Source organism: Ochotona princeps, chromosome 2 (assembly GCF_030435755.1).
Source record: "Ochotona princeps isolate mOchPri1 chromosome 2, mOchPri1.hap1, whole genome shotgun sequence".
NCBI lineage: Eukaryota > Metazoa > Chordata > Mammalia > Lagomorpha > Ochotonidae > Ochotona > Ochotona princeps.
This window is the reverse complement of record NC_080833.1, coordinates 33,349,068-33,369,056: the sequence shown is the minus strand read 5'-3', so window position 1 is coordinate 33,369,056 and position 19,989 is coordinate 33,349,068. Positions and strand designations below refer to the sequence as shown.

At 46.3% G+C, this 19,989-nt stretch overlaps 1 long non-coding RNA gene across 1 annotated transcript; it reads right to left on the bottom strand.

The window, feature by feature from the left end:
- Positions 1 to 232: 232 nt before the first annotated feature.
- Positions 233 to 6,724, bottom strand: LOC131479565 (uncharacterized). The gene is made up of 3 exons (XR_009244972.1): positions 5,111 to 6,724; positions 2,230 to 2,424; positions 233 to 343 (listed from the first exon to the last, which is right to left on the bottom strand). It is a non-coding gene; the product is annotated as an uncharacterized LOC131479565 (long non-coding RNA).
- Positions 6,725 to 19,989: the final 13,265 nt, after the last annotated feature.

Sequence of the window (19,989 nt, the reverse complement as noted above, 5' to 3'; positions counted from 1 at the left end):
GAGGAACTGAAGCTTGCAGGGCACTGGAAAAGCAGACAAGGGTGAGGCCTCTTTACCTGGTGTTTTGATCTGTATGTCCCAGAGTTGTTAGGATGAGGTTTGTTTTCATCGTGTGAAATGCACGTCAGTTTGTCCTCACTCGATTTCAAGTATGATGAGAGCAGAAGCCACATCTGTCAGTATATCAGGAAACCGGTTGTAGGGCCCCAGTGGCGCAGCACCACAGACACCAAATCGTCTGCTGCTGATCCCTGGGAGTAGTGGTGTAATATCTACAATGTTTTCAATCATCTGTGTCTCACAATTACACGTGCAATGTAAATGTTCTGCAAACGTTTGTTTTCTGTATTGGGAAACAGTGGCAAGAGGAAAAGCTTGTCTGTTTTCAGGAAGATGTGATTTGTTCACAAGTACTTTCAATTGCTACTTGATTGAGTCTGCCCCATGGATACATAAGGCAACTGTGTAAGGCAGGAAAAATAAAAGAACCTAGAAATACCACTCCAAAGTCAGTTCAGGACCCTCAGTGAAGTGAGGAAGGTTTGTTTGTATTCCCATTCCAATACCTGAACCCCTAGCCCAATACCTGACCCTTTCAAGAACTTGGCAACTTGTAGGAGGACACTTCCACCTCCTCACATCCACTCTGCTGTGTACAGGGTTCTCATGTAATGAAGTGCCTCGCAGTTTTCCCATCAGAGACACTCACCCAGAGCTGCCTGGGGTTGATAGCAGTGCTGGTGGCTCTGTCCCTTCTCTGTTCCCTTAGCTTTCCTCCTCACACTCTCCCTGGCAGACTGCCCTCAGGACTTACACTTGCTCCCTGTCGTAGCACAGCAAGGTGCCCCTCTCCTCTGGCAGGCAGCTCCTTGGTCTCATCTTCCCACCTCAATGCCTGCTACTACGTGTCACTCTCCAGTGGATTCTTCCAAACCTGGCTACCTCTACCCTCAGGGGTCATCCTGCTGCCAGCTACTAAGGGACAGGGTTATTTCCCGACCTCCTTAAGAGGCACAAGGGCATCTGTGACTCTGAGTGTCCCTGGTGCTTTCAGGACTAGAGGAGAGAGTACAGGAAGTGCATGAAGACTTCTTGGTCCTTTTCAGGTGGTCTGTTCCTCTCTTCCAAGTCCACACAGCTTTTGCTGCCTGCATGGCTCCTGGGAGACACGTCTTTGCTGCCTTCTGTCTTCACCTGTCTGTTTATCTCCCAGACCAGATTTTTCACAGCCCAGAACAGCAGGCTTTGCTCATTCTTCCCCAGAATTCTCATGGTACCTCTCCCACTGCCTCATGCCTAACATGTTTCACTGGTTATTCTGTTGAGTCTCAACCTGCAGGAGTTGTAGTTTTTGTCTAATTTCACAATGCCTTCCCCAAATTTTCCCAGAAATGTTAGATTTTAGGTAGAGATTTGTTTAAATTAAGGATAGATATTTGGGTTGGCCTATTAAGATGCTGGAGTTTCACACTGGGTTGCTTGGTGGGATGCTGTTTTGGCTTCTGTTGATAGCTTTCTGCTAATGCATATCCTGAGACGCAGCAGTGCTGGCTCAGTTGGGTGCCTCCTGTCTGCATGGGTACCTGGACTGAGTTAAAGCATCCTAACCATAGCTTGGGTCAGCTGAAGTTATTACAGAAATTGGGGAAGTGAATCAGCATACTGGAGTACTCCCCCAATCTGTGCTTCAATTTGTGTATATCTTGAATAAATTTTACTAAATTTAAGTGATTCTAAGATGAACTGAGTGTTTAACCAATTTCCTTGCAATGGCTAAAGATGTTTATCTGTGATATGCCAAATGGGAGCTAGAGAAATGAACTTGCTTCAAGCACTCTTAGAGCCAAAGCTGTCTGCTGAATTTCCCACGACATTTTTTGAGGCAAGATTAGGCGATTTGCCAAAGGTCACTCGACTATAAGGAATGAATTGGCATTTTAACACAAGAACACCTAGCATCAAGACTCCAACCTTTTTTAAACTTCATTACACTTCAAGAATAGTAATGACCATTTAGATATATTCAGGTTCTTATTATTCGGAAGGGCAGCAGATACCGATTGAGATATAAACTAAGCATCTCATCCCAATCATCACAATTCCAGGAGTAGCAGGAAACTGACACTCTGAATTAAAAAAGTCTTTAATTTCTGAGTTTCATATTATTTACTCACATACACATAATATACAGAGTTGATGTCAACACTTTAAATAATATATAAATGCTACCTGGCAAGCAGTCTCTCTATCGGCTGGAATGAAATATTCACTTGTGTGTCTGGAAGTTGTTGCGTGATCACTGGAAATCTTCCTTTTCGTAAAATGGAAGTTGACATTCAGGTGTGACATTTAGATTCCCGCCATCATCGGTAGACACAGGAGGTAGTTAATTGAAGACTAGTCCTCATCTGGGGCAAACAACTCCTAAAAGAAATTTTGGAGGACTCTGAATCCCACTACCGAAACTTCTTGGCCTATCTTGCATACAAACATAGGGGATTTCATGTGTGAGAAAGCACACTGATCCATGTATTACCACTCTCCATGTTTATCTCCCCATGGACCCATATCAAACTCCATTTTCCTCTGCGCTTCTGTGAATTTGGCTTCTTAGTGTACCTTATGCAAGGGACTTTATTTGAAAGGAAACAAAGGCTGGGCTCTCCAGCCATGGTTTGGGTTAACCCCAGACTCTGAGCCTGTATTCATGCCCACTGTGAGCTCTCTTTTTTCTCTGTCACTAGTTCCTTCAGACGGCACGAGTGTATTTCAAGATGTGTTTACACAAGGGAGAAACCATATTGAGCAGAGGAGTTGTGGGGACATTCCTGTCATTTCCTGTTTCATATTTCCTTCCTTCCTGTCTGGCTCCACATAATCGCTCCAAATCCATGTGGGACTCCAGACATTCCAGTTCCTTTTGTTTTCTGTGCAGCATTCTGTCCCACATCCTACCTCCCATCTTGCCTAGTGTGTGGATGGCCTCATCCCAGCTCTGGACTTACCTGCCCTAGCTTCTCAAGAGAGATTACCTGGGTGTGCGAGCAGTTCATGAGTACCGCCAAGAAAGGTCCACCCGGGAGGTGGTATACTGATGAGTGCACTAAGAGATTTTGGAAGCAGTCAGAAACCTCATCCACATTAAAGCAGGAGCCCAGCATCAAAACTTTCCTTTCTTCATGTATCTCAGACACAAACACAAGGGATTTCATATGTCAAAAAATATACTGACCAACATGTCACAGGTGTGGTCTTATGTAGAAAACAACCCTCTCCTAACCTAAAAACCTTGAGGATTTTATAGTTGGTGACTTCGTTTTACATGGTGATAACTTGCACATTATAAGAAAGGCTTAATCTTAGCCACGCGGAGCTGTGTAGTTCAGGAGGAATAAGTGTGTGAAACCGTGTTCAGAATTTTTTTGCAGCCATCTGCCCCCCTCGTTCTGGCCCCTGGTTACCACCATTTTCCTGACTGTTCCTGAACACCTGATGCCTCTACATGTGTTTTAGTATAGGATTTACTTTGAAAGAAACACAGCAGATCTGGCTCTGGGAGGAAACTGGCCTTTAGCAATCACATCATCACACGGACTCTTAAATCTGTGCTCTCTGCAACTATTTACATATTCTTTCATTCTCCATTCAGCCAGGACCAGTGTGTTTCAGGGTGCGTCTGTACCAGGGAGAAATGGTGCGGGACATGTGAGCTATGTACCCACCAATACAGTCCCCTATTTTATCATTCTTTGTAAGTCCTGCTCTCCAGCTCTCGGTGAGAACACGCTGCAGTTGTGTTTTGTGCCAGTGATGTTGTAGCACTAGATGCACTTTCTACAGCTTATGTGCCTTTTGCTTGGGTACGTGACTCTATCAGACACTGAGATGTTCTGGCCGTCATTTGGTAGATGTAGCCTAATTACTGTCCATTGGTCCAGCTCCTCACCTTCTCACCCCTATTGCTTCCCGCTCTGCTGCTTTGTGGTGCTCTCACTTTGGTGTCTGTTTATGGGCCACAGGCATGGGCATGGTTCCTCTGGGGCCACCTGTGGTTGCTTTGCACCAGCTCTCACTGCCGTTCTCCCACTGTGCTTGGCTTCTACTGTGTCTCTTGTTTTTAAGTCTAGCTCTGGAGCTGGCTCTGTAGTACAGAGTAATTGTGAAGAAAAGCAGTAAATATCTCCAGAATTTTACACCTTTTAGGACTGAGGTCACCTTAGAAAGAAGGCTACTCAACCTTCACGAAGGTTTATGGTTATAGTATCACCCTGATTAATAGGTGGTGAATTTGCCTATAAATTTTAACACTTAGTAAAATTTCAAACACTTGTGAAACCAAGACAATAAAATTACGCATTCAACTACTGAATGTTCACAGTGGATAACATTATTTAAAATGATTTGAAATGTAGACATGTTTAGATTTATGGAAATGGAACCCATACCCAGGAGAAAACCCAATAGACAGGTAAAAGAAAGTGACTGGGATTGTGACATTAACTTCAACTTCCATCAAACAGCCATCATCCACATGTTAAGGGGTTTTTAGGAAAATGCAGACATAAGGATGGAAGAATTACAAAATGCAAAAAGAACCAAACAAAAATTCTGAACATGAAAAATGTGTTAAACAAGGCTTCATAGAATAGTAGAAGACATGGAGAACAAAAGATATTTTTCTACTTCAAAGATATTTTAATAGAAATAATCCATATTAAAACAGTGAGATAAAGGCAACGCCATGGAAAAACAAATTTTTTTCACATGCAAGTTACTGGAGTGAGTAATAGGGGAGTGGAGTAACAAAGATGTTTTAAGAATGAGATTGTGAACGATCTTGAAACAGGGCAAAAAATAAAGAACTATAGAGTCATGAAGTTCAAGTGGCCCAAGGAAGATGTGAGCAAATAACACACCAAAATATATAACTCAAGTACGAAAACTGGTGATTCAAACACCCGGTGGAAAATGGGAAAGCACGCACAGAATAACAACTACAGGATTTTAAAACAAGTTGGCTGTTCTTCCATTCTCATATACATGATCCTCAGCTTGTGAACATCCACAAGGGATCTTTCAGGATTCTAAGGAGTATCTATCATTTACTTACCAGTGTAAGCAGAGTTCTTGAGAATATACCACTGGTTCATCTGATGTTATCATCCGGTGAGATCTGGACACACTCTTGTCCTGTATCTGCTCCCTTTCACATCCTGGTGTAGAGGAGTAGATGATCTCACCTTTGGAATTTTGAGGAGCATACAGTGGAAGGTCTTGACTCCTTCATGCAGGCAGGAAGTCCTTGGCAAAATTCTGAGCTCAAGATAAAGAAAACTAGGAGTTTTATGGAAGCTGACCAAAACAACAGCTACAAGCAAGTCCCCAACCCGAAAAATCCCAAACCCAAACCATGTGCGCTTCCATCTGTCTAGAGCAGAGTCCTTGTGCTTTATTTGTGAGTTCTCAGTTTAACATCAGGCACAGTAGTGGGACCAATCCTCATATTTTCTCCTTTTCCTGATGCTGACCCTGCAGTCTGTGCTCTGTAGTCACATACAATATTTCACAAGGAAGCTAGTTGTAAATGTAGAGACTGAATCACAAAAGACTCACGTAGGAGAAGAAATGAATTGCCTGTGTGGAATAAATGAAAACTGAAAGGTCCTTTGCTACGTAACAAGGGTTAACAAGATGGGGGTGAAGACCAAATGCACACAGGGTCACATAACTGGGATCTTCTCATGGACAAGGGTCCTGAAACCAAACAGGGTTGAGTTTTTAGGTTGGGGGTTGGTTTGTCATGTTCCCATATTCCCTATGCCCACCAGATCAGGCTTCTGGAGATTCAGCATCCTTACAATTGTCAGCTGTGCCAGAACTGTCCTTGTAGTTGGGAAACAGTCTCTCCAGGATGGGATCTGAGTATCAAGAAGGTTGGAGGACAACCAGATAGAGGGTGTGGGTAGGGAATGGAGTACAGGGCACTATGAAGCAGGGGTCAGGGATAACAGGAGGCTAGTGCGGGGTGTCAGGAGGGGGAGGTGGTTGTTCAGGAGCAGACGGAGATCAAGGGTTTTGTGGAGGGTCAGAAGGAGGGCACGGCTGGGGTAGAGGACCTGATGATATAGGGCAAAGATGGTGGGAAGGATGAGAAGGAGGGTGACCCCTGGGTGGGGGACCAGGAGGAGGGTGAGGCCACCGTGCAGGAACAGAGGGAGGACGATGCAGGAGGGAAGGGTCAGAAGGAGGGTGAGGCCGGCGAGGATGATGAAAGGCACGGCGAGAATGAGGGGGAGGACCAGGAGGAGGGTGAGGCCAGAGCGAGAGAGCAGGACGACGATGAGGCTTGGATCGAGGCACAGGAGGCTGATGAGGCTGGAGTGGGTGAAAAGGAAGATGGTGAGGCTTGGGTGGAGGATCAGGAGGGGGAGGATCACAAGGAGGGATGAGAGGAGAGTGAGAGTCAGAAGGAATGGGAGGAGGGTGAGGCCTGTGAGGAGGAATGGGAGGAGGGTGAAGCTGGTGAGGAGGAACAGGAGGATGGTGACGCCGACGAGGAGAGCCAGCAGGAGGGTGATGCTGGGTTGGAGGAATCAGAGGGGAACAAGCGCAATACTGAGGACCAGCAGCAGCAGCATGGGGCCCACGCTGAGGGCCAGCAGGAGGGTGAAGCTGGTAATTATGGCCAGCAGGGGGGTGAGGCCAATGTTGATGGTGAGGCCAATGTTGATGGCGAGGCCAGCGTTGAGAGCTATAAAGCAGACATGGCCAGAGTTGGGGGCCATAATACGGCTTAGGCTGGTGTCTAGGGCCGGAAGGTGGGTTAGACCAATGTTTGGGGCGTGAAGATAGGTGAAGCCAGTGTCTGGAGCGAGAAGCCAGGTCAGGCTGACATCTGGAGCGGGAAGGCAGGTTAGGCCAATGGCTGGGACCAGAAGGCTGGTTAGATCGATGGCTGGAGCTGGAAGGCAGGTTAGGTCGACATCTGGGAGCAGAAGCCTGGTTAGGCCGGTGGTTGGGACCAGAAGGCTGGTTAGGCCGAAGTCTGGGACCAGAAGGCTGGTTAGGCCGATGGTTGGGGTTGGAAGGCAGGTTAGGTCGAAGTCTGGGACCAGAAGGCTGGTTAGGCCGATGGTTGGGGTTGGAAGGCAGGTTAGGTCGAAGTTTAGGACCAGAAGGCTGGTTAGATTGATGGCTGGAGTTGGAAGGCAGGTTAGGTCGACATCTGGGAGCAGAAGCCTGGTTAGGTCGAAGCTTGGGACCAGAAGGCAGGTTAGGCCGAAGTCTGGGACCAGAAGGCAGGTTAGGCCGAAGTCTGGGACCAGAAGGCAGGTTAGGCCGAAGTCTGGGACCAGAAGGCAGGTTAGGCCGAAGTCTGGGACCAGAAGGCAGGTTAGGCCGAAGTCTGGGACCAGAAGGCTGGTTAGATTGATGGCTGGAGTTGGAAGGCAGGTTAGGTCGACGTCTGGGACCAGAAGGCTGGTTAGGCTGATGGCTGGAGCTGGAAGGCAGCTTAGGCTGATGTCTGGGACCAGAAGGTAGTTTAGACTGATGCCTGGATCTGGAAGGCAGCTTAGGCAGATGGTTGGGGTTGGAAAGCAGATCAGGCCGATGTCTGGGTCCGGAAGGCAAGTTAGGCTGATGTCTGGGACTAGAAGGCAGGTTAGGCCGATGGCTGGAAGGCAGGTTAGGTTGAAATCTGGGACCAGAAGGCTGGTTAGGCCGATGGCTGGAAGGCAGGTTAGGTTGAAATCTGGGACCAGAAGGCAGGTTAGGCTGATATTTGGGCTTGGTATGCAGGTTAAGCCGATGGCTGGGGTCTGAAGGCAGATCAAGCTGATGGCTAGAACCAGAAGGCAGGTTAAGCTGATTTGTGGGACCAGAAGGCAAATTAGACCAATGTCTAAGACCATAAGGTAGTTTAGGCTGATGTCTGCGATTGGAAGGCATGTTAGGCTGATGTCTGCGATTGGAAGGCAAGTTAGGCTGATGTCTGCGATTGGAAGGCAAGTTAGGCTGATGTCTGGAACCAGAAGGTAGTTTAGGCTGATGCCTAGGATTAGAAGGCAGGTTAGGCAGATATCTGGGACCAGACGTTAGTTTAGGCCGATGTCTGGCATCAGAAGGCAAATATCTGGGTCTGGAAGGCAGGTTAGGCTGACGTCTGGGTCCTGAAGTCAGGTTAGGCCGATGTTTGGTTCCGGAAGGCAGGTCGGGTAGATACCTGGGACCAGAGGGTAGTTTAGGCCAATGTCTTGGATCAGAAGGCAGGTTAGGCAGATACTTTGGACCAGAAGGTAGTTTAGGCCGAAGTCTGGGGATGGAAGGCATTTTAGGCCAACATCGGGGGACAGAAGACAGGTTAGGACAAAGTTGAGGGTGAAGATGAAGTTGAGGATGGTCTGCAGGGAGGGAAGAATGGTGATCCTTATGGGAATGACCACAGGGAAAGGGAAGCCGAGGTGGGGGACCAGAAGGATGGTTAGATGGGGATGGAGGGACAGGAGGGTGAGGCTGGGAGGGAGGAATGGGTTCAAGTCCCAAAATTGTACTGAGCTGTTCACTCATTTTGCCTGAAAACAGGCTTCTCTTGCCAAGCAAAGCAAAATGAGAAAATAGCGTGTGTTTAGAGTTACTGCAGCTTTTATAGCACATGGTAACCTTGGAACATTTTGTGATGTAATAACTACTATGACGAGTACATGCCCCACCCACCAGAAAAATGATTCCATGGTGTACGCTGAAGAGTGATCATGGAGGGTGGCACTGTTGTGTGGCATGCTAAGCCATCCCACATGGGTGCTGCTTCAACTCCTGGCCACTCTACTTCTGATCCAGTTCTCTGCTAATGGCCTGGAAAGGCAGTGCAAGAGAACCCAAGTCCTTAGGCCCTTGCTCTCATATGGGAGACCAGATAAAAGACCATGGCTCCTGGCTTTGCATAGGCTCAGTTCTGGCCGTTGTGACCATTTGGGGAGTGAACCAAGCAGATGGAAGGTCTCTCTCTCTCTCTCCCTCTGTCTCACTCTGTAACTCTTACCTTTTAAGTAAAAATAAATATTTTAAAAAAGAACATAGGAAATAGAATTATGAAGCTATCTTAATAGCCCCATTCTTGGGGCTGTTCAGTAGATGAAGAGTGATCAAATGCGTAGAGACAGAGTCGGGCCTAGGACAGACATTCATGATTCATTGGGAAATATGGGAAGAAATCAGTGTCCCAGGCTACTCACTTGACTACGTTTCCTAAAATCCTTGTCTGTCATACTCATCCCTGCATGAATGTGAGGTAATCAGAGGAGAGGTGCCATGTCCATTTCACCACTGTGGAAGGTGGGGAAGGCCCGAGAGGGAACCCTCCTAGGCAGCTGTGGGAGACAAAGCAGTAGGACTAGGACTTGGATTAAAAAAAGAGGTGTGTGGGGACAAGCACAAAATGAGCCAGCTCACTGATACACAGTCGGATGCCCCTCTGATATGTCCCTGTGGTCTGTTGGTTTCTTTCTTGAACCTAACCTGGAACCAGAAACTTAGGGCCAATGCTGACAGGATGGGTACATGTTCTTGTATGCCTGATGACTAGATACACTGTGTGCGCTAAAACTGAGCTGCTGTGTCACATAGTAAGGTGACCAGGGTACCTTGCTCCTTTCCTTGGCTTTATACAGCAATATAGCAACCCTCTTCCTACCATTCCTGTTTGCTTTTGTTTTCGTTTTTTTTTTCTAGCTATAACCATCCAAATCAACAACTCTTGATTTGTCAATGTCTTCTGCACCTTATCAGAGTCAGGCTCTGACTTTTCTCTCTTGATCCAAAACCCCTTTCGTAGTTCACAAATCTTCCCCACCCACTTGATGCTATTCTCTCCACACATCTCTATTTCCTTAGACTGCTTCCTCTTTGTTGCTGGCAGCTCCTTGTTTTAAGTGTAATCTGGATTTCCCTTGAAGAGAACAGTTTCCCTGTATCTCTCTAGTAAAGTTGGCTCATTTGCTTAAGCCTCAGTGTACTTCAGATATCAGGATGTATGCATGCTCCTTAGGCTTCCCATTCCTTTCAAACCATTTATTCTCTTTTTATGACAAAATCCCCTGTTCCTTAGAATTGGTATTGCTATCACCACTAATACCTTCAGACCTATAGAAGAATCTCTTTTTAAAAATAAACACTAAACTTGAGACAAGTATTAAGATGAATTTTAATTGACATGTGAAATGGTACATAGTTACATGCATCTGATATGTAAAAGAAGCGCATCTGTTGCGTTCCACCTAGTACCTCCAGCACCTTAGCAAGCAAAGCACCTGAGACATAAAACACACAGGAATTTATCTTGTATAAAGAAATTGTTGGGAAGTCAATAAAACAATAAAGATTACTATTTCCAATGGACATGTGAAGGATAAACAATAAGGTGAATAAAAAGTAGTGATCCAGCAGTTCAAATGCCTTGAGTGCAATACCTGAGTGCTGGGCTGGATACCTGCCTTTGGCTCCTGACTCCAGCTCCCTAATGGAGGCCCTGAGAAGCAGTGGTGATAACTCTAGTAATTGAGTTTCTGCTTCCCATGTGGGAGACTTGGGATTTTACAATCATTTAACCATATTCTCAAAAATGTCAGTTTTCTGAGAGTCATGTCATTTTAGGTGGTTATAACTTCTCTGTGATTTTTTCCTAGTGCTTAATGCACCCCCCACCCCCGCTCCCACAGCCCGGGGCTACATCCTTCTCCCCAGACATCACTGACTGCCTTAGCACTGTTGAACTGCACTTTCCTTCAAGCACACAAGCCACCACAGCGGGAAAGTGCAATGGCAGGAAGTGGGGGACCAAGAAAGGAATAGGGACAAAGAGAGGCTCAGAAAACCTGCAAGTGGGATAATGAACCCTTTGGGGTGTTGAACCTCTTCCTTCCCCTCCTCACCTAGGACAAGTTCATGTGTGACAGGATGTCTGCACACAAGGACACAAACTATCCTAACTCCACCGAGATCAATGAAACTGAGAATCTGCGCCCTAGTGTGCCTTACTTTCCCCACAAATGCCTGATTCTCCTGGGTCCACATCACCCATTTTCATTGTATGGTACAAGAAATTCTTGACACAATTTACAGAGTTGTGCAGTTGTTACCACAATCTAAGTGGATTGGATCTGTGACTGAATGTATATGATTTAACTTGTCATTTCAAACCATGTAGGTAGAAGCTGCTAATACTTCCAAGTTCAAGTGAGATAGAAGAAACAGAACCGCCCCCCCCCCCACACACACACCAGACCTGTTTCTAGGATGATTACCACCAAAACCTTTTGAGCCCTGGGAAATTTCCAGTATTCCCAGCATCTATGTATAGAGAGCTTCATTGTCACGAGGTCTCTGTGGCTTAGCCAGATACTCCCTATTCACTAGATAGAAGATCCCTTGTACCGCTGGCTCAGCGACCTCCAAATGCAACTCTGACTTCTTGGAGCTCCTCACTTTAGCACAGAAACCCATGGCTTTAGTCCTCTTTTTATGTAGATGTTGCAGTGGAAGGAAAAAGGGACTACGTAGCCATTCTTTGGACTGTAAACTCCAGTGACAAGAGACAATGTTGTGCAGGTAAGCCTGAAGAAATGCTTGATCAGGGCAGTGCCTCTTTCTGCCTCTCCCCTTCCTAAAGGCCAAACATGGCTTATCAGAGACACAATGAAAACTAATTAATTAATTATGCATTTTAATTAGTTAAATATGGAGGCATCATAGTCTCAAAACTCATAGTAAATTTAGACATGGCCTGAATTTGTTTTCCCTTTAACTACACAGGCTATAGTTGGGAATTGTGGCCTAGTATGGAATCATTGATGTTAGCACACTATCATTACTGATGGTGCTGCTACCTGTACTAGAATCACAGTTTTTTAAGATTTATTTATTTTTATTGCAAAGTCAGATATACAGAGAGGAGGAGAGACAGAGAGGAAGATCTTCCGTGCGATGATTCACTCCCAAATGACAACAATGGCTGGTGCTGCACCGATCTGAAGCCAGGAGCCAGGAACTTTCTCCAGGTCTCCCATGTGGGTGCAGGGTCCCAAGGCTTTGGGCCATCCTCGATTGCTTTGCCAGGCCAAAAACAGGGAGCTGGATGGGAAGTGGAGCCGCCAGGATTAGAACTGGCGCCCATATGGGATCCCGAAACGTTCAAAGCAAGGACTTTAGCTGCTAGGCCACTGTGCCGAGCCCCAGAATCACAGTTTTTGAATAGGCTTATATCATCCATCACAATCTTACTAAATATCAAGCTTGGCAAAGGCAAAAACATATCTTATCGGGCCTGGCGCAATAGCGTAGTACTTGAAGTCCTCACCTTGAACGCACCAAAATCCCATATGGGCACTGGTTCTAATCCCAGCAGCCCAGCTTCCCATTCAGCTCTCTGCTTGTGGCCTGGGAAAGCAGTTGAAGACAGCCCAAAGCCTTGGGACCCTGCACCCTTGTGGGAGACCTGGAAGGGGCTCCTGGCTCCTGGCTTCAGATTGGCGTAGCTTCAGCCATTGCAACCACTTGGGGAGTGAACTATCAGACAGAAGTTCTTCCTCTCTGGCTCTCCTCCTCTTTGTATAGCTGCCCTTCCAATAAACGTAATTAAAAATCTTAAAAAAAAAAATATATATATATATATATAGTCTCACATCCCCATGTGCACAAAAAAAAAGATTACAAATTCATGTTCATGAGTTTCATGAGATGGTTGTGATAATTAATGGAGCTAGTTTCCTGTCACCCCACTCACAGGTAGGCAGAAGAATGAGGGTAGGAAACCTTGCTTTGAAAAAGTTCTTGGTGAGAAGCTTACAGGTAAATCACATGATTGCCCTCCAAAGGGAGGGCAACTAGAACCAAAGACCCTATTCTGGCAAGAGAGTCTTGGACAAAGTCAGAAAGGAGCAAGGAATAAGAGAAAACCCTACGCATTTTTTTTTTGTTTGCTCCCTCCCCAATGGACTACAAAATAAATTCCATAGCTCCGGACTCTTCTGCCTGCCAAGCCAGCCTTCATGTAAGCCCTAAAGGAATGTCTCTGTAACATGTAACAAATCCTTCCATAGCTGCCCAATAACCCCCATGTGGCTTCTCCAACTCTGTGACATGGACCGTCATCTATCCCTTCAGCCTCTCTAGCTCTGTCTTCCACCACCTCCAGCTTTGACTTCGTGCTTGACGCCCGTGAAGCTGCCACTGTTTCTATCCATCCATCCATTTCAATGTTGTTTCCCACCTTCCTGCCTTTGCTCATGGTAACTGCTCTAAACCTTTCGAGCCCAACTTAACTTTCCTCAGGACTCACCTTACACATCCCTGGAACTCATTGCTTCAGTTACAAGCTCTCTTCTGTGCTTCCAAACTCAGTATGCACTAACCACAGCGGGATATGACCATTTTTAAAAAAGATTTATTTGAGACAGGGTCAGGAGAGTCAGAGAATGAATCAATCATTCCTTGGTTCCCTCCTCAAATGCGCGCACCATCCATATCTGGGCCGACCTGGACCGCGAGCAGCCACACGTAACTCAGACCTTTGCAAAAAGAGATTTCTAATAAGCAAAGGCTCCACGATTCCGCATAGCTGTCTCTTGGTTACACCCGCTACTTAACTCTATGAGATTTTTAATGCTCTTTGCTCAAAAAGAAGTCAGGGCAGTCTCATCCCACTGTTAGTTCCTGCCACGGAGAGTAAAACCTCTGGGATGGTTTGTGTGAGGGGGAGGGGTGCAGGTCACCTGCTTGTAGAGTGACACACCCAAGCTGTGGCAGGGGAACAGACTCCTCCCCAGCAGGGTGGCTGGCAGAACGGAGCCCCCTTCCTGGGAATGTACAAGAAATCATGGAGAAAAGCCCTCCAAAAATCCAGCTCGGGAACACCCAGCAACAATCACAGCTGTTCTATAAGCTCACAAGAGGCCACATCCTGAGAGGCTGGGGTGACCAGCCAGTCAGGAACAACAGCGCTTTCACGGGACGGTTTGAGATTCCCCGCTCCCCTTGCCTGGTCCTCGCCAGAGGTCACCTTTCTCCCTTCCCGCTGGCTACCTGGCCCAGGGTCGCGGCTGCGCCTGAAGGAGGAGCGGCTGATGTTTCTTGAGTTCACCAGCACCCCACCCAGCTCCAAATCCCCAAGATGTTCCCTCTCAGGGATGACTGAAGAGGAAAACCTCTGAGTTCCTCCGCCCCGACTTCTGGATGGAAGCAGACCTGGTGGCTCTAGCGTCCACTCAAGAGCCTGGTGGTCAAGTTCTGGACACGTCCAGCGAGGGTCATCAATCAGCACTCAGATCTCGAGGGTGTGAAGAGCTGGCCAAGGCCATGCCGGGCTTGGTTAGAAAAACTTGCCCTGTTCTGGGGCAGGGGTGGCGAGCTCAACCTTTCTCTTGGCTGTGGAGCGCCGCCACCTTGGCCGCGACCTCCCTGCTGCCCAGTGGCTCCACGGAAACCCACCTTCCAGGCGCAAGGAGCCTTGCTTGGGGACACACCTGAGCCCTGACAGGGTCAGGGTCCTGCGAGCCCATGAGTAGGCTGAGGCGACGCAGTGGAGCCAGCAAGCCTGGGACGCAGAGCCACGCGGTGCCTCCGCCTCAGGCTCTCCATGTGTGCAGCCCAGAAAAGCAGGTGGCGCTGGGACGGTCGCTCCTGTCCTTGTAGCTTCACCGCAGCCCCCATCTCACCCATTTGGGCCATCTTCTGGGAGGAGAGGTCTGCCAGCGCAGGAAGCAAAATGCTCAGGATTTGCCTCCAGAGAGGTTCCCCCTCCCCTCGCTCGTCCCCAGCGCTTTCTTTTTAAGATTGTCATGAATTTTCCCCAACATCCTTTCAAACACATGGTGTGTTTCTCAGGGACTTAAGCAGGCTTTCATTTTAGAAAAAGTCACACTAGGGCAGTACTACTGCCATAAGGACTGGAAAGCTGTTGAAAGTCACTGGCTATTCTGTGCCTTGTAGGAGGAGTAGCGGCACCTCTGGTCTCTAACCAGTGCCGTGCTGGGAGAAGCCTTGCTTACTCCCCCTTCACCCAACACCCCACCCTCTCCTTCTGCCCCTGCTGTGACAACCAAAAATGTCTCAAGACATTTCCAGCAGCCTGGCACGATAGCCTAGTGGCTAAATCCTTACCTCGCACACACCGGGATCCCATGTGGGCACCGGTTCGTGTCCCAGCTGCCCTACTTCCCATCCAGTTCCTTGTGTGTGGCCTGGGAAAGCAGTAGAGAAAAGTATTGGGACTCTGCACCCATGTAGGGGACTCAGAAGAAGCTCCTGGTTCCTGGCTTTGGATTGGCTCAGCTGTAGCCATTGCAGCCACTTGGGGAGTGGACCAGTGGATAGATCCTTTCTTTCTGTCTCTGCTTATCTTTGTAAGTCTGACTTTCCAATAGAAATGAATAAATCTTTTTTTTAAAGACATTTCCAAATGTCCTTGAAGGGTTGCAAATTCCATTCCTGCTTCCTGGTGTTGAAAATCAGTACTGTAGGACTGAGGTGAGAGATGGGTTGAGGGGAATGGAGATCCATTGCCCAGGAGTGTGGAACTGCAAGCTGCCCAGTGACATGAGCCTAATAAGGCAGTGGGCAGGAGAGGCAAGCAATGGAAGATCTGTGAGTCCTAGGACAGAGTAGCCTGAGATGTGGCTGAGATGTGGCTATTGAGGTAGATTGAGGAAGCTCACATGACTCCAGATATTCAGACAAATAAACCGTGTGAGGAATTAAATGTTATAAGTGACAATGCACATTTCAAAAAGGTTTATTTTATTTTTATTTGAAAGGCAGAATAACAGAAAGAAGGAGAGACAGAGAAAAAGATTTTCCATCCATCCTCTGGTTCGCTCCCCAAATGCCCTCAGCAGTTGGAGCTGAGCTGATCCGAAGCTGGGAGCTAAGAGCTTCTTTTGAGTCTTCAGTGTGGGTGCAGGGGCCCAAAGACTTGAGACACCCTCTGCTATGTTCCCAGGCCCCAGGCAGGGAGCTGGGTCAGAAGTGGACCCATTGGGATATGAACCGGTGCCTCTAGAGGAGGCTGGAGGCACAGGTGGAGGCTTAGCCTACTGTGCCGTGCTATTGACTCCAGAGAATATGCATTTTTAAGTAACTGTATAGAGAACATACAAGAGTACCTCAAAGTTCAAGAAAAATGGTATTAAAATGTAACTCTATTTGGGCAGTAAGCTTTGGAATCCCTACATATTCTCTCATAGTATTTGTTTTCCAGATCACTAGTGTATGATACTGATCGGGTAATAAGGATGAATAAATATATTTCCTTCTAACATGTTATTTGTGACATTGACCAAAATAGAGTCAATCCAAACACAAACATGTAGAAGCCTCTCAGAAAATTGTATGTAGTAAAAGTAGTATCCACCTAACCAATGATGCTGCAGGCTCAATTTGACATGTCATTCTTCAGCAACAGAGTTTCACCCCTTAGCTGCTCCTCTGTTGCCCCACTAAAGATGGGATAACACTGTGGTCGCACCCTGAGGCTTGCTTTAACAACCTCTGCTGGAGCATCTGGAACTGAGTTGAGACTCCATTGTACAAATAACAATATTTAATTACAATAAGATGAAACCTTAAAAAATCTAAAATTCCACGGAATCTTGCAATCTAAATATAAAAATGTTTCAAACATTCATGGACATTGGAATTAAAAGTTATGTTTATTTGGTACAATTTTTTTTCTTGGAAATTCATGCTTCATTTTTAAAATAATATGTGTTTTCCATAAACGTAAAACCTTTTAAAAAAAATCTATTTTCTTCTTTTATTTGAAAGTCAGAGAAACACATAGAGGTCTTTGCTGGCATGCTCTTCAAATGCTCATGGTAGATAGGAGTCTTGAACTTAATCCACATCTCCCACGAGTGGCAGGGAGCCAAGCACCTTAACCAGCATCTGCTGGGCTGGACGTAATCCGGAAGCTACATCAGAAGCGTAGGAGCAGGGACTCAGCCCATGCTGACAGCAGTATGCTTAGCACTGCACCCAGTGTGTGTCTCCTCCAGGAACCTGCTTTTCGATGTTTCTGAGAGCTGAGAGGCACTGAGGCAAAGACTGACACAAAGAGCCTTCATCTTTTTCTTCACTCCAAAATACCACAATGGCCAGCGCCCGGCCAGGCCAAGTCTGGTAGCCACATACTCGATTCATGCTTCCCTCAAGGGAGGCGGGAACCCAATCATCTGAGCCATCTCTGCTGCCTCCCAGTGTCCGCAGAGGTTTGAGCCAGAGCTGGGGAGGCACCCCAAGCACTCCGACGTGGCACGCTGATGTCCTGAGCAGATCTTAACTGTGAGGCCAAGTGCCCTCCTTCTTTGTCAGCTTTAGGGAGACCCATTATTTTTGCAAATATCAACATTGTTTGTGCCAAAACAAGGTAATATTTAAATTCTATTTTCATGAACTTATTGAAATCCTTTTATAGAAAATTTCCATATTACATATTGTCTCCCAATTATGTATACTAGGCATATGTTAATCTAAACATAATCACAGTATTGTTTGTAATTTTGCAAATTTTTTCTTTTTTTTTTTCTTAAAGAGATATTTATTTATTTGAAAGGCAGGGTGAGAAAGAGACAGGGAAAGAGAGAAATCTTCACCTTTGGTCTATACCCCAAGTGGCTACAATGGCCAGGCCAGGGGAAGGCTGAAGCCAAGAGTCAGAGCTTCCTCTGGGTCTCCCACATGTGTTAGGGGCCAAGGACTTAAGCCATCCTCCGCTACATTCCTTAGTGCTCTAGCAGGAAACTGGGTCAGATGGAGCAGCTGGGACTCAAACCTGCACCTGTATGGGAAGCTGGCATTGTAGGCAGCAGCTTAATCCACTGCCCTGCAAATTGTTTCTTAAGCTTAATTTCAATTTATAAACTTATAAGTATTTCCATATTCCTCAACGTCTATACAACTGTTGTGCTGCCTTCAGAAAATAATTTCAAGTAATTTCAGGATTGATTCACGAAAATGGGATGATTGAGTTAAAACAAACTTCACGATTTTAGATTTTTAAAAAAGATTTATTTATTTTTGGGCCCGGTGTCATGGCCTAGCAGCTAAAGTCCTCGGCTTTAACGCACTGCTATCCCATATGGGCACCGGTGCTAATCCCGGTGGCTCCACTTCCCATCCAGCTTCCTGTTTGTGGCCTGGGAAAGCAGTCGAGGACGGCCCAAACTTTGGGACCCTGCACCCGCGTGGGAGACCCTGAAGAGGTTCCTGGTTCCTGGCTTCGGATCTGCGGAGCACAGGCCGTTGCGGCTCACTTGGGGAGCGAATCATCAGATGGAAGATCTTCCTCTCTGTCTCTCCTCCTCTCTGTATATCTGTCTTTCTAATAAAAATAAATAAATCTTTTTCAGGCCATAAGCAGGGAGCTGGATGGGAAGTGGAGCAGCTGGGACACAAATTGGTGCCTACACGGAACCCTGGTGCATTCAAGGCTAAGATTTAGCCACTAGGCCATTGCGCCAGGCTCACAAATTTAGATTCTCAATTATCAATTCATAGATTGATATTAGCAAGTTGCACTACACCCAGTTTCTGCAAATTTATACTGCTTTGAAAAAAAGCTCATAATTTCAGTTTCTTTATCAGTAGACAGAATTTCTAAAATGGTTTACATTTATGTTTTGAAGGTATACCTTGGTCTAGTTTTCACAATTATTATGCTTTCCACTAGTTTCTGCTTTTTCTATTTTAAACCATTTTTAAAAATATACTTTTTACCAGCATACAGTTTTGTAGGCATAGGGGTTCTTCCCTGCCCTCCCCCACCTGTGCTGTTTTCCCTTCCCCTGTTTTCATTTAACCTAACAACGTGTAAGTTGCAGGTGGGTAAGGGATCTACTCTGTTTTTGTTCTTCTCCCGCCGTCTGCTTGGATCATAGTATCTCCTGTCCACCTGCAATAATTATATCCTTAATAGAGACATCAATATTTTATGACATATTGTGATATGCATGTCTCCAAGATACTGTTCAACCTAAAAACTACACTTGGAAAAGTGTTTCACATTTTTGTAGATGAGCAAGTTACAAGTACGCGGAATTGTTTGGTTCATTGCTTGCTTCCATCGTTTGCATTACAGTTTCAGCTGTGATTCTTTAGAAATGCATCTGTCTCCTCAGACTAGATAAATAAACGCAACAAATATTTGTTGAGAGTCAATATATTGTAAATACGTAAGGGAAATAAGCCTGATGACTTACATCTGTTGTAGTACTATTACTCAGGGAGAACGGTTGCAGGCAACTGTATGATAATCAAGACTTCGTTGTGAGGCAGGTGTTGTGGTGTACATGCATCCCTATCAGAGTGCCTGGCGTCAAGACCTGCCTTGATCTCTGACCCAGCTTCCTGCTAATCACACCCTGGTACCTAGCGGTCAATCATCTCTACAGTTCCTACAGTTCTTGCTTTCTTGGCTAGTCTTCTTATCATGGTGATGTTCTCCTGGCTTCTGATAGGTAAACACTTCCCATTAGTTTGTATTTCTTCGAGGAAGCCCTAACCTGGCCGTGGCTTAATGGGATCCTAGGAATGGGACCACTCTCCCACACTGAGAGTCTTCAGAGGAAGTCGATATTGGCAGCCTGTTCATAGTCTTGGTAAATGGTCTATGTTCCGGATCCACCACGAAACATGATCCTGTTAGGTCTTTGGGTCTTATGTAGTATTTCCATTCCAGCTCAATCCTTGCCTTAGCTTCTCAGACCTTCTACCTTCTGACAGATCAGCTCAAGCCTCTCCATTTTATCCACATGTTGCCATCACTTTTTTGCAGGCTTGGAGGAGAAGCCTCATAGTGAGTTTGCTTCATCCTCTAGAGTCCTTGCTAGAACATCAGACCCCGGCCCTCAGGTCTGAGCTTCAGATATGGCTATGCTTTTCTTGGACGGAGTTATCCACCACATCTAGAACTGATCATGTTTGTTTCTCTTTTTCATCAGA